We start from the raw sequence: 15,172 nt of genomic DNA, 5'->3' as shown, positions 1-15,172 counted from the left end.
CATCCCCAAACATCCATATCTGCTTTGTGTTACCAATATTTTTGACTTATCCCAGATACCATATAAATGGAATCATTTAGTATTGAGCTTATGAATTCAGCTTCTTTTGCATATTAAATAGAGTTAAGACTCATCTCTGTTGTTGCTTGCTTTATTAGTTCCTTTGTATTGCTGTGTATTGTTCTATTTCATGAATGTACCACAGTACATTTACCTATTTACCTCCTGAAGGACTGTTGAATTGCTTTCACTCAGGAGATTATGAATAATGTCATTAAGGAGGCTCCACAGAAAGTAAGAGAATAGGCTTAGAGTTCCTGGGCAAAGAACCACATGAGTGTTCAAGGGATTTTTGTCAAGTTGGATTTTCACTTTGTTTGGGTAAATACCTAGGAGTGAGGTCTCTGGGTCCATGGTAAGTCCGTGGTTAATGCTAGGGAAAACTTACCCACTTCTGTAGTGGTGCGTCCTCACTGTGGTGGGCAGTCTAAGACTCTCAGTTGCTGTATAGACTGGTATTTGTTTTTTGTTTTGTTTTGTTTTTGTGACAGGGTCTCACTGTGTAGTCCTGGGTGATCTGGAGCTCAATATGTTGGCCAAACTGGCCTGGAACTCATAGAGACCTCCCTGCCTCTGCCACCTAAGTGCTGGTATTAAAGTCATGCACCGCCATGCCTGGCATTTCTCTAATACTTGGTACACGCTGAGCATCCCTCATCAGTAATTCCAATGCTGAACCCTAATGCGTTGTTAGTGTCATGTCCACACTTAAAAAATTCTGTAATTTCATTGTTTTTCAGAGTTTGGGTTTTCAGATGAGAGATGTGCACTGGGTAAAGGCTATACAAATATTTCAAAATCCAAAGGACTGGGAACTCGGAAACAGTCTTGTCTCAAATATTTCAAATAAAAGAATCCCAAGCTATATTGTAAAGTTAAATATTTTCTTAGTCTATTTAAAAATATTTATAGGTGTGTGGTTTTTAATGTTTATTCAGTGTGTGTGTGTGTATGCATGCATGTGCGTATGCATGTGTATGAGTGCACACACACACACACACACACACACACACACACACACACACACAAAGCTTCATAGTACATGTATTGGAGGACAGAGGACCTGCAGGATTAGATTTTCTCCTCCCACCATGGAGGTTCTGGGGTTAATCTCGGGTTGTTATGCTTGGCAAGGAGTATCTTTACATCTCAAGCCATCCTGCCAGATTTTTTTTCTTAGTCTTTCTAATACTGTGATAGTAATTTGTCCTAGTTCCAAACAATTATACATGCTAAACATGTCCACATGTGCTTATTTGCCACCTGTATATCTTGTTTGGTAAGCTGTGTATAGAAATTCTTTATCCATTTAAAAAATTGCTTTGTTTACAATCAAGAATTTTAAGGGAATACACAAACTGTCAGTCAATCCTATTTATTAGTTTGTCTGATTTTTTTTTTTTTCTTTCAAATATCAAGATGGTGTCTGGAAAGATGGCTCAGTGGTTATGAGTACATACTGCTCTTCCAGAGGGCCTGAGTTCAGTTCTCAGCCCCCATGTCAGGCAGGCCACACAGCCACACAGCCTGTTAACTGCAGCTTCAGAGTATCTGAAACCTTCTTCTTACCTCCATTGGCACCCGCATGTATGTGCAGACATTCACACAGACCCATATACTCACAAATAAATATAATATCAAAATGGTTCCTCACTTCTTCATTTCCTTCCTTCCTTTTTGATGGGTTTTTGTTTGTTTGTTTTGTTTTGTTTTAAAATTTTGCTAGGAGTTGGACCTACCTGGGCTTCCTCTGTCGCTGACTGTAAAGATGACCTTAGCCGGCCATTTCACATCTATGAGTCTGTTCCTTCATTTGGACAGTAGTCATGCATACTCACACAAAATGTATGCTTGCTGAGCAAGTCAGGGAGCACTACTGATTTCTGTGAACTTCCTTTTAGCCTGTCTGCCTTCCGTAATAACAGATCTGTGAGGTCCCTAAAGGGAAGTGCTTGGTGACCTTTGCTTACCACTGCAGCTCCAGGGTCTGGCCCTTAACTGGTACTGAAAGGCCGGAATGAATTGTTGGGTGAATGAAGAACATGGGATGGTACTGCTGAAGGTTGCTCTGTAGGACCATCGCAAGTGCGCCTTTTAGGCACTGAACTAAGTCTTGGGTATTTTTGTAACATTGCCACTTATTTTAGTGCTGGAGTCATTGATACTTTTTAGCTAACAAATTCAGATTTAATTTTAGGGAGTCTGACAGCAAGATTTAGGAATGTGATGTGTTTGCATATACTTTCTCTCTACTTAATGCTTTTCTAAAGGACAAAACCATAGCCTGCAACCCACCTGCAGGTTTCTCTTGGCTGGGATACAGTATCTGCCAATAGTCTAACTATGGATAAACTGATGACTTTTTAGCTGTGCTGAATGGCACTTCTTGACCAGCTTTCCTCGGGTGTGGCCCATTATTTCTTGGCTGTTTTTAGGGAGGGTAGGTACTTGTGGTTGCTTTAGCTTTCTTGCAGCAGCAGCAAGGCTACCAGGGTTCCTTATAACCTGACCTCATTTTTAAGAAATCGCTGACTTTGGCAGGGTCCTGTCATAGCCTCACCAACTCCAGCATTGGCCTCCTGAAAAGCATTGTTTCAGCTGGTCTCAGCTGAGTCAGCTATAAGGCAGAACTAGGTCATAATAGCTCATTTTGTAGGCTGAGCAATACTTCCAACCAACCTTCCTTTTTCCCACTGGAAGGGAGAAAGTTAACTTTAAGCCAGCTTGCTTTCTTTCAAAAAGTGTCTTTTGAGGCCCATGGGTAAGGGAAGGAGGGATAGGGACTGTCAGGGAGTTGCTGGGATGTGTTAATTATTATGTTAGGTTCTGTCTAGCTTTGAGCTCTACACCACTGTTGCTGTGGAAAGCTCTCCAAATTGAACTGCCTTTCATGCTCTGGTGATCCACTTCACCTTTCAGAAGCCAGGAGAAGCTGTAATCTCACCTTCAAGAAGAGGAGGCCTTTTCGTGGTCAAAGAGACTCTCGGGTGGTAGATTTATACCTATCCGGAATGCGTTTTCACTTCCTCTCCTTAAAACCTTGCTGAGAACATCCTTCAGGAGCTCCCTTGTACAGAAGCTAGAACATTGAGAGTAGCTCCAGGCATGCAGGATAGTTTTTGAACTCTACCTGCCTCCTGTCCTCTGTGTTGCTAGTTAATTGTTTCGTTAGGTTTGTTTTTGGTATAACTGTTTGAAAGCCTTATCGTCAACATACATTAGTGTGTCATTAGCAAGAAATACCACTGCAAAAAAAGGAAGCTTAATGAAGCAGTTTCTCTTAGAGATCAGAAAAACACAGTTATTATTTGCAATACAACTCTGGTATACAGAGCAGCCCATTCCCACTGTCATATTACTTCATATAGTAACCATATTCCAAGAGATATCTGGGAGCTGAGGCTAATGCTGTCCTAAATTGGGAGAAATTTCAAACTCCTTTCTGAGGTACCTAACAAGCATGAATCAGAGAACAGCAATAGAGTCTGGAAAAGGAAAAGTGCTTAACATCTGTACTCACACTGTCCAGGGTCAGTAAGTCTTAAACCACATGGAACTGTTGGGGCATTTCAGATATGAAACATCTGAATTGAGATCTGGTAACAGGAAAAGATAGGCTGCACATTGTAAAGATTCAGTGTCAGCAAATGAAAGGAAAATACCTTGCTAATCATTCTTAGACTGACTTGACATCACAGTAGTTTGAATATGTTGAGTTCAAATAAACTAATTGTTCATTTAGTTTTGGCTTGGATTCATTCTTTTTGGTTTTTTGTTTGTTTGTTTGCTTGTTTGTTTGTTTCTCAAGACAAGGTTTCTCTGTGTAACAGCTCTGGCTGTCCTGAAACTCGCTTTGTAGACCAGGCTGGCCTTGAATTCACAGAGCTCCACTTGCCTCTTTAATCCTGAGTGCTGGGGTTAAAGGCATGCACCACCACCACCTGGTGAATTCTTTCTTTTTTTAAATATTTTTTTAAATTATATGTACGTGTGTAGGTATGTGCCTGTGAGTGCAGAGCTGGAATTACAGTCAGTTGTGAATGTCGGTGCTGGGAACCCAACCCAAGTCCTCTGCAAGAGCTGTATACACTCTTAACCATGGAGCCATCCACCCTCTTGAATTATTTTTAGTATTATCTTTGTGTTGTAAAATTATGTATGGGTCCATATTATATCTCTATGAGAGAAAGGTATAATACTTGTGTGACATTTGCACTCATAATTTCAAAAATTCAAGAAGTCAAAGTCATAGCCTATGCCGGTCGGTGTTCACTTGCTGATTGAAGTGTGTTCTTCTTTGGAAAAACTTGCATCCCTTGAAGCCACCATTTGAATACTGACCATAGAGGGGCTTGGGATTGGTAACAACTGTGTGCTTGCCATGGATATCTGTGCTCGTGATGGCCTTGGTATGAGGTTCAAGTGGGAGAAATGAGGTAACAAGGTCAGAATGCAAAGGGAAAGCCCAGCAATTTCCTTGGAAAAGCTTGCTCTCTACAGAAGTTGTATTTGACCTGGATTTCATGCTCAGAATGCTCTGGCATTCTCCTCCATCAACCCCCAGAGCCTGTTTTTTGATGTTACGTGCCTAATAGCAGTTCCAAGGGCTCTCACCTGCAGTGAGTGCTTTTGTGGGGTGCTTACAGACACCCACTCCACTCAGTTCCCAAGAGCACTGAAGGAGGTTTCTGTGTATTGTTGCCCACTGTGATTGGGCCTGGCCATTCGGAGAAGAACTAACCCAGGCCTGAGCCTCTTCTCTACACCTGCTGTTCCCTCCTCCCATCCTTAAATCTGCTATGTAGGCTCATAAATGATTCCTTGTCCACAGAGCGTGTGCTCTGTTCCTGAACAGTCTGTTATTGCGTATGGAGCTGTGTGGGGTGCACCTTCTAGGGTTAGAGGTAAAGTAGTAGAAAAGCCACACTAACTCCTGCTAAGCTTGACTGAAGGGGCAGATAGTCTACTAGGGCCTCTTGTATGTTTAAGACACTCAATTGCAATGAATGGCCAACCTACAGAGAACTTGGAAGTTATAGAGGGCAAACCACTTATTTAGCAATCATCCCTGTAATCTGTATCCACAGGGGTGAAGGCTGTGTTTGTGTACTGAGGTACTCATTGTGCACCTTCATGAATTCAGTGACTACCTCAACAACCGCCATCTTCTAGGTACTTTCTGATGTTCTCAGCAAATAGAAGCATGAGAGAAAGACTGTTGTTCTCTTTGAGTTTGAAACTGATAAACAAAAAAAGTGGGAGGAAAAGGCAGAGTGCAACAAAATAAGGTGCTGAGGGTGTAGGTGGGAGTGAGTGGGAGTTTTCAACCAGGAAGGTGATCCAGATGAATTGGAGCGAGTTTGTTTTCCTTCTGGAAATCAGGGTGTTGGTGGCTTGTTCCCAGTTGAATGAAAAGTCAGTCAATGTCCAAGAGGCGGAAGTATGCCTGACTTGTTTGATGATCAATAAGGGAGGGCAGTGGGGCTGGGGCACAGTGGGGCAAAGGGGAAGGAAGTATCTGAAGATGTTGAAGAGGTAATAGGGAATGTTATCAGGTGGGAACTTAGCTTTTTTTTTTTTTAAACACAGGATTTTGAGTACAGATCTTCTGTAATCCAGCTTAGTTTTCTGAGAAAAGTGATCTATGCAGTAGAATTCTGGATCACTGATGTGCAGTTCTGTAAGCCTTAAGGAACATACCTGACCCTCTAGCCACAGTCCCTGGCAAGATGCTGAGTCCTTGTGTTGAGAGACTCCCTTGTGACTTGGCACCTCAGAGGACAACTCAGGAGACTCTGACCGGCAGCCTGTAGAAAGGCAAGCTTAGGTGAAGAAGGCTAGCGTGCAGGTTCATACAGCTGTCGGAAGGGGAGGAAGCCAGCAGATCTGGGTGTGGTCTCACGGTAAAGTTGGATGGACTGTGTAGAAGAAAGGAAGGCTGGCATGATTTTTGCCTTCTACAGTAAAGAAGGGTGGAATAGTTTTAATCTACTGAGTTGGGGGAGATTGTAAAGCATTAAGTATGTAGAAGATATCTAGGCAACATTGAAATGTACGCATTCATATTTAGAAATCCTTGTATGCTTTGTAAGAGAAAAAGGTGGAAAGAAAATTAGTGATGTTATAGGGGTCTCTTGTCCCTCTGTAGGATTCTGAGGTGCTTGACTCCATGTTTTGTGCGGTGTGGTCTCAGTTCGATTTGTTATTTGTTCTTTGGTAGAAAGATCTTTCTTTCTAGGTGGGCACAATACAGCATTTAGTGTAGCTGTAATGATTCTTCACCTGCTTGACTTACACAAGAAATGTGACCTGTGGTAGGGAGACCGAGCTCATTAGGAGTCTTTTTTATTTCCCCAAAGTTGAACTTCAGCTTGGAGGCAGCTCTGGTGTTTGAGTCACTGCCTCTCTTCTGGTGCTGTTAGCTGACAACGCTCTTGAGGTAGGAGAGAACCCGAGAGAATGCTGAACATCTAACCGGGAGCAAACGCTAGTTGCGGGGGAAAGGGATACAAGTACTTTCTATAGTCGAGTCCCAAATTAAGTCTAGTATATATTCTGGAAAGAATATCTGAGAATAGTTATCAGTTGCAACTGTGTAGCTTTTCCTGGTCTGGAACTTTCCATGTAGACCGGACTGACCCCAAACTCAGAGAGTTCCCGTCTAACCTCCTGAGTGCAGGAATTACAGGCTTGCGCCACTTGCGGTTGATAGTCATAAGTGGTGCATCTGCCCTGCTGTATACCCAAACAAAACAAAGCTAACAAAACACTGTTTCCTTGGAATAAGCCACCATCTCTGACCCTCAGAGTCTTTCTCTACCCCTTCCACTAAGATCTTTGATCCTTGTAGGGAAGGGTGTGACATAGATGTCCCATTTAGGGCGGAGCACTCTGAAGTTTCTTGTTCTCTACACACTGACTAGTTGTAGTCTCTGTTAATTGCTTTCTAGGGCAGGAAGAATCTCTGGTGAGGATTGAGAGGTACACTGATCTTGGGTACAGCAGTATGTCGTTAGGAGTTGTTTTAGTGCTGGTAGGTTTTCTACTAGGACCTCTGACCTATCTTGCCACAGGTTCTTGGCCTCATTAACAGAGCCAGGCATATGGAGTGGGCCTTAAATCCAATTAAGAAAGTGGTTGGGCCGGGCGGTGGTGGCGCACGCCTTTAATCCCAGCACTCGGGAGGCAGAGCCAGGCGGATCTCTGTGAGTTCGAGGCCAGCCTGGGCTACCAAGTGAGTTCCAGGAAAAGGCGCAAAGCTACACAGAGAAACCCTGTCTCGAAAAAACCAAAAAAAAAAAAAAAAAAAAAAAAAAAAAGAAAGAAAGTGGTTGGTTATCTCCGTAATATGTGTGACACTATTACACCGTTGGGCACATCTTGCCAGTTAGGTTGTTACTGTAGCTCACAGGGTGCACAGCTGGGTGAGACTGATGATTACATTTCTTTAGAAGTGATGGATCATTACAAGGAAACAGCATGCCTAGCACCTTCCAGGACTGAAAGCCAGCTAGCTGTTTTCAATATGGATTTTTGTTGTTGTTGATGTTCTTTTGTTAAATTTTTAATGAAAATATTGCGTCATTTCCCCTGCCTCATTGCTTTCATGCATCCCCATTCCCACTTCCTCTCAAATTCATGGCCTCTTTTCCTTTAATTATTATTGATATTGTCTTAGTTAGGGTTACTCTTGCTGTGATGAAATACTATGACCAAAGTAACTTGGGGAAAAAAGGCTTTATTTGGCTTACACTTCCACATCGTAGTCATTACTGAGGGAAGTCAGGACAGGAACTCAAACATGGCCAGAACCTGGAGGCAGGAGCAGATTCAGAGGTCATGGAGGGATGCTGCTCATCATGGCCTGTTCATCCTGCTTTCTTATAGAACCCAGGACTAGGAGCCCACGGAGTGGCACTACTCACAGTGGGCTGAGCCTTCCCTCATCAATCACTAATTAAGAAAGTGCCCTGCAGGCTTGCCTACAGCCGTATCTTACTAAGGCATTATCTTTATTGAGGCTCCCTCCTCTCAGATGACTTTAGCTTTTGTCAGTTTGACATAAAACTATCCAGCACAGATATATATTCAAATATATACATAAATGCAACCTGCTGAGTCGGTTTTGTATTACTTGTATGCATATGTTTCTAGGGCTGACCACTGGTATTAGATGACTAATTAGGGGCCTCATCCCCAAGAAAGAAAATTCTTCCTCTCTCCACAGTCATTAATTGCCTGTAGTTCTTTATATAGGAGTGGATCCCCAAGCGATTTTTCCTGTCTATGTTGGGATGTCAGCTGGAGTTGGAATTGTTCAGGCTTGGTTTGGGCAGCCATGGTGTTGACCTCCATGTTTTATGAATCAAGGGTATGGTGTCTTCAGCAGTAGGATCTTACTTTTGGAAGGTAACCAAAATCAATGATATAACCTGTAATATTTGTAGGTCTATGTGACCCTGTTGGCCAACAACTTCACAAAGAAGTAACCCATTCCTGCATTGGGGTTTTTATTTGGTAACGTGTGGTTATAGGTTAAGTGTGTGTGTGTGTGTGTGTGTGTGTGTGTGTGTGTGTGTGTGTGTGTCTTTTCCAAAAGGAATTTAGTTAGTTATTGGCTCTCGGTATTCCCTCCTATCCCCCATCCCCTTAACCTCTCCTATTCTGTTTTTCTCTTTTCCTTCTTTCTACCCTTATATTCTGTCTCCCCTTGTGTGAAAAAGTCCCGCTCCTACATGGCCTTTTCCTGGTGTCCTAACCTGTGTGGGCATTCCAAGTGAAACACACAAAGTTCCTATTTCAGAGAAAACATGTGGTTTGTCTTTCTCCATCTGAGTTTTCTCACTCAAGATGATGGTTTCCAGTTCACAATCCATTAACCTGTGAATTTCATTTTCCCTAAATTGAATATTATTCCATTGTATGAGTGTACCACACCGTCACTATCTGTTCACCAGTTGTTGGACTATATGTCTAGCCTGTTTCCATCCTCCCCTCCCCTCTCTGAGATGAGTAGCAGCTGCAGGCACTGTGCTGACCTGAGCTGTCAGAGTGTCTCCATGTTACTCGGTGATGTAGTTGGAGATCCCATGACCATACCCCAGCCAAAGCTCTTGGAAACATGGTGTTGTTTTCTTTTTTAGTGAGGTCTCATTGAATCATGCTCCATTCACCTTTCTCACTGGCTTTAATTTCTGAGGCTCTAGAACTGAGTGTTTTGACTGTCAGATCCTTTTTGCATCTCAGCAGCAAGTTTGGTGAGATGGCATCTGATAGCAGGTAGAGAGATCTGTCCTGCTCATCATAGAGGGAAGCTGTACAGAGTTCACACATGTGTCTGTCTTGGGCTCAGTGGTCCAACCACTGAGTGACAGAAGGTGCTGTAATACCTTGGCAGGAACTTTGCTGGAGGGTCCCAACCAATGTCTTCATGACCTCAGTGCCATTGTGACACTGGGTTTTGTTAAGTTTCTGTTACCTTATCTCAAAAACACCTACATTGACCTCGTAGAATCTGGTACTCTGATTACAGGACTCATACAGTAGTCGGGCTGGGCAGTACTTCAAGACTGTTCCCCTTAAAGCTATTCACATTGACCTAGTTTTCCATTACAGCCATGGGAGGTCCAGTGCCAAGTGTGTCTTGTGTTTTGTGGACTTCCAGAATACAGTGGATTTTAGAGAGCTTGCAGAGGGCATCTATCTGTCCTTACTGAAAAACTCTTAGACCAGGGAGACTTCATTGTCCCTTGTGGCCAAGTTTTCATACAGGATTAATTGTGCTCAGTAACACTTGGCATCCAGCTCTTTCCATTCTGGTGCTGGATCAGTGTTGCAAGTGGGATTTGGAACCAGCAAAAATGTTTCCTTATGTCTTCTTTATGGGGCATCTCATAGCTGGTTGAAAATCCCCTCCTCCTCCTGTGAGAATGCTGGTATGACGACTTCCTTCTAATTTTATCAAATACAGTATGTCCAGAAACAAAACAGAACCATGTTTCTGCATGTGCTTCCTGGCAGAAATGGTGCTACATCGTCTCAGGATAAAACTGTGAAGTTTTAAGAAGAAGCAACATGATGTGATTTCTTAAGGGCAGCAAATGGGATGCGCAGCCTGGGTGCCGCAGTCTCTTGGGTCTTTGTGGCCTGAAGACATTGATAGTGATTTGTGAGAGCTGAGGTCCTAACTATAGGCGGAACCCTCCCTCAGCTTGCAGGGTTCTGGGTAGAGAGCCAAGTTGTGGTAGGCAATGTTGCATTCCTAAGAGAGCCACATTGTCACGATATTTATTTATTCATTCACATGACATAAGCCAAGTGTGTGCATGTGTGAGATTGAGACAGGTGTGGTATATCACTCACAAGAAGGAATGCAGGGGGCAAAAACTGTGTACCTGGTCCCAATTGCCTAGAGGCTGTATCAGGAGGGAGACTGAACTGGGAGACATAAATCTCCTCACATCACCACCTCACCGAGCTGAGGGACCTCATCTACACTGTCGTTCTTCAGACATAAGCCAACTTCATCCTGGGGCTCACCTCCAAAAGCAGTGAGCTTTTCTCACGTTGGAAACAGACTGGCAACATTGAGCTTAAGCAGAGTAGACTATTGCATTTGGTGGAGAGTTTAAATAGGACACTTCTAAGACAGTTTTAGGTTTTTTACAAATGGCGAATTGGGATAAAGTAGGAGAAGCATACAACTTAAGAGCACTATCAGTAATCATTTTAACTCTTTAAGATAATGTTTTTGAAATTATTTTAAGAGGCTGGAGAGATGGCTTAGCAGTTTGGAGTACTGACTGCTCTACCAGAAGACCCTGGCTTAATTTCTATCACTTGTATGGCTCTTCACAACATTCCATAATTCCAGTTCCAGGGGAGCTAATGCCCTCTTCTGGCTTCTGTGAGCAACAGGCACTCACGTGGTGCATAGACATGCAGGAAAACAAACAAACAAACAAAACATATATAAAATTTAAAAACTAAAACACAATATTTTAAGTAAAGATATATGAGAATTTTTCCTTTTCTTTTTTCCTAGGATGTCTTTGAGTCTCAGCATGGCTCTGGTACTGATCTTACCTTCATATAAAACTCACTTGTTATGGTTTGAATGAAAATGACCCTCATAAGCTTATATATTCGAATGCTTGGTCTCTAGTTGGTAGAACTATTTGGGAAGGATTCGGAGGTGTGCCCTTGTTGGAGGAGATATATCAGTTGGGGGTAGACTTTGAGGTTTCAAAAGTTCACACCATTCTTAGTGTTTTTCTCTGCCTTGTGCTTGTGTGGATCAAGATGTGAGCTCTCAGATACTGCTCTAAGACCATGCCTTGTAGACTGAAGCTTCTCGGACCCACCTGGTCCCACCCAGAGAGAAGCTATTTTTATAAAATAATCACGCAGAGACTTAATATCCGTTACAAACTGTTTGGTCTATGGCTCAGACTTATAGCTAGCTGGCTCTAACATCTTGAATTAACACATTTCTATTAATCTACGTATAGCCATGTGTCTCGTGGCTTTACTTGTGTACTATTACATCTTGCTCCTCAGCAGCTCGCAGTGTCTCCTCTGACCCGGCTTCTCTTCTCCCTGTGTCTCTCTTGGACTACCTGCCTGGTTATATCCTGTGGATATGTTATATCCATAGGCCAAAATAGCTTTTTTATTAACTAATAGTAGCAACACATATTCACAGCGCACAGAAAGACCATCCCACAGCAATGCCTGTCTTCTGCCATGTTCCTACTCTGATGGTCATGAACTAATCCTCTGGAAGTGTAAGCCCCAGTAATAATTTCTTCTATAAATTGTCTCAGTCATGGTGTCTCTGCAGAGGAATTGAAAAGTAACTAAGACATAAGTTCTTCAAAGATTCCTTGCATTAATTGTGTGTGTGTGTGTGTGTGTGTGTGTGTGTGTGTGTGTGTGTTTTATATATATTGCATCAAACACTTTTACTCGAAATTACTAAAGCTTTGTTTGGTTTTGTTTTTCTCTTTGGAGTGCTAAGATCATGTATCCTTTGCTTCCCTTTGGTTTGGTTCTGTCCTTGACTTCCGACCTTGGAAATTATGATTGTAACTGACAGAAAGAACATCTAAGGTGACTTCATGAATTCAGTTCTTACGGAAAGAACACGGACTGTGTATATGGATTGAATTCCCTTTTTGTGTATGTTCTGTATGTGAAGGGCTTTTTACATATTCTTTTATTTAATAGATATTTATTGACCATTTACTGCATGCCAGCACTATTCTGAATGCTTGAGTTATATAAATTAAGCAAATCTTTGTTCTTGGAACATACATCTCAGTGACAACTGTACATCACTCCAAGTCCTTATGACAACTCTTCAATATAGATATTGGCACAACCATTTTTCAGGTGAGAAGAGAGATATTCCAAGGATAATCCTGGCAGCAGATGATGAGTGTGGTAATGTCTAGCATAGAAGACTGTTGAAGGGATTTAGAAAAAGTCAGGCTTATTACAACCTGAGTTTAGTCAATAGGAGACTTCCTGGAATGTATGAGTTCTAAATTGGCTCTTAGAGGAAGCCATTATTTAAATTCCAGGGCAGAAATGTAATACTCATTTTCTTTGATTTGGAGCAAGGCAACAGAATGGCAGAGAGAGAGGCAGGTGAGGGTGAAAACCAAGTGTTACTCAGTAGCTTCCACTACACTTCTATAATGGTAGAGGTGGGCCTAACTTGAGTCTGTTAGAACTGGGATCCTTTATCCAGAGAAGAGAGCACAGTGATTTATTAGCAATATCTGCATGGGAATGACAGGATCACCACTCATTTTCATGCTAGTATGCCAGGTACATTATAACACTGATGTGATTATGTTGATTACATTAGTGCCCCGAACTGAATCTTTAGAAAAGTTCAATTAGAATTGCTGGAGAGATTACTAGTACGTGTTGGCTTGATTGTTTGGAGACTTAGATAGGAGAAAGGAACAGAAAGTGGAAAAATTTAGGTTAAAATGTTGATGGTGTATTTTGAATACAATTGTGTAAAGCTTGTGTTTATTAATGCAGCGGACAATTAGAAAACAGAATTTAACTTCCATTAAAGACCTTTGAAACACTTCTTTATTGAGAAAGATTTGATATACAATGTCTTGCACGTATTTAGTATGTGAAACAATTTGAAGCCATCACCAAGATTAAGAGTGATCAAAAACCTAGGCCCAGCTGTATATGCTTTTAGTCCTAACTGCTTGAAAAAGCTGAAGCAAGAGGAAAACTGTAGCATGAACCTTAAAGGTACTTATTAATAAAATCAAACATGAGGCCAGTTATTGGGGTGAATGCTGGAAGATCAGAGAAGCAGAACAAGCCTCGCCTCACCAGTTCCTCAGCTGATTCTGTTTCCTCAGATTGGAAGCCTCTCAGTCCTCATCCAGAATGGCTCTCAGCTGAACTGCTACTTAGAGCCTGAAAGCTTAACCAGCCAAATGCTGCTAGTTTCTAGTCTTCACGCCTTATATATCTTTCTGCCTTCTGCCATCACTCCCTGGGATTAAAGGCTCACTTTCTGGGATTAAAGGCATGTGTCACATGCCTAGCTGTTTCCAATGTGGCCTTGAACTCACAGAGATCCAGAGGGATTTCTGCCTCTGGAATGCTAGGATTAAAGGCGTGAGTGCCACCATTTTCTAGCCTAAGTAAGTATCTAGTGGCTTTTCTGTTCTCTGACCCCAGATAAGTTTATTAGGGTACACAATATTTTGGGGAACACAATACCACCACAGATAACTACTACTCAGGAGTTAAATGGAACAATATAACAAGACAGGGAGACCAGGGGGAGGGGACAAAGCCACATTCATGTTTTGTTTGTGTAAGTTTCCTTGTACCTATTTATAATCACGCTTATCTACCCTATACTTTTTCCATTCCCACACAATGATACGTGTTTTCTTTCTTTTTAAAATTTTCTTTTTTGAGATTTATTTTTATTTTATGTGTTTTGACTGCATGTATGTCTGTGCATCATGTATGTGCAGTGCCCTCAGAGATAGAAGAGGGTGTTAGATCCCTTGGAGCTGGAGTTACAGGTGGTTGCTAGCCATCATGTCAGTGCTGGGAATTGAACTCTGGTCCTCTGGCAGAGCAGTCATGGCTCTTAACTGCTGAGCCGTCTTTCCAGCCCCAATACATGGTTTCTATTGTTATGCTTTAGGTTGCTTTCTTAGAAATTTTACACCAATGAAATCATGTACTATGTATTCTTCTTGTGAAGGAACCAGTCTAGCTTAAATCAAAGCATAACAGTGAATTATGTTTTATTCACTGACATAATTCTTTGAGATCCATTCATGTTGTAGCATGTAGCTGTAGTTCACTGTTTAATTACCAAGTAGAATCATGATCCTCGTATGGAGATACCATATTTTACCTACTTCTCTGCTGATGGACATTTTTGTTATTTCTATTTTGGGGACTGTTATGAACATCTGCAAGTAAGTCTTTATATGGATTTGGGCTTTCATTTCTCTTCTTTTAGTATCTAGGGGTGATATGGCTGGATGTTACTTCATCTGAAAATTTTAAGCAATATACCATCATTTCTAGAGTATCAGTTGCATTTTATATCCCCCCCCCCCCCCCCCCCCCCCCCCCCCCCCGGCCTGGTGGTGAATAAGACTTCAGTTTTCCCACGTATTCAACAAGTGTCAACTTGGCCAGTTTTTAGGATTTTGTGTGCCTATGAGGGGCTATATACCCACACATAAGTGAGTGCTGGTGCCAGCAGAGGCTAGAAGTGTCAGATCTTTGTTAGCAGGTGTTACAGGCAATTGTGAACTGTCTAATGTGGTCGCCAGGAACTCAGGTCCACTGCAAGAGCAGTGTGCACAGAGCAGTGTGCACTCTTAACCACTGAACTGTCTCTTCAGCCCCTTGGCTAGTCTTTTTAGCTTTAATCTTTTAATAGTGTATAGTGGTATTTCATTATTGATGACAGATGATGTTGAGTCTTTTCATGGCCTCCTTTGCTTTTCATGTATCTTCTTTTTTGAAGTGTATATTGAAATGTTTTTTTGCTCCTTTTACGCTGGGTGTTTTCTTAATGCATTTCTAAAATTTTTTT

General features: G+C 41.9%; 1 protein-coding gene and 1 non-coding gene across 34 annotated transcripts in view; one reads left to right on the top strand and one right to left on the bottom strand.

Moving 5' to 3' along the window:
* Magi1 (membrane associated guanylate kinase, WW and PDZ domain containing 1) overlaps nt 1–15,172 on the top strand; it is a 656,033-nt gene that overhangs the window by 427,549 nt on the left and 213,312 nt on the right. The window lies entirely within an intron of this gene.
* Nucleotides 9,058–9,187, bottom strand: LOC128100214 (small nucleolar RNA SNORA44). Its single transcript, XR_008214728.1, has one exon. It is a non-coding gene; the product is annotated as a small nucleolar RNA SNORA44 (small nucleolar RNA).

Source organism: Peromyscus californicus, unplaced genomic scaffold (assembly GCF_007827085.1).
Source record: "Peromyscus californicus insignis strain IS unplaced genomic scaffold, ASM782708v3 Scaffold_6__1_contigs__length_162567912, whole genome shotgun sequence".
In the NCBI taxonomy this organism is placed as follows: domain Eukaryota; kingdom Metazoa; phylum Chordata; class Mammalia; order Rodentia; family Cricetidae; genus Peromyscus; species Peromyscus californicus.
This window is presented reverse-complemented; position numbering and strand designations above follow the sequence as displayed.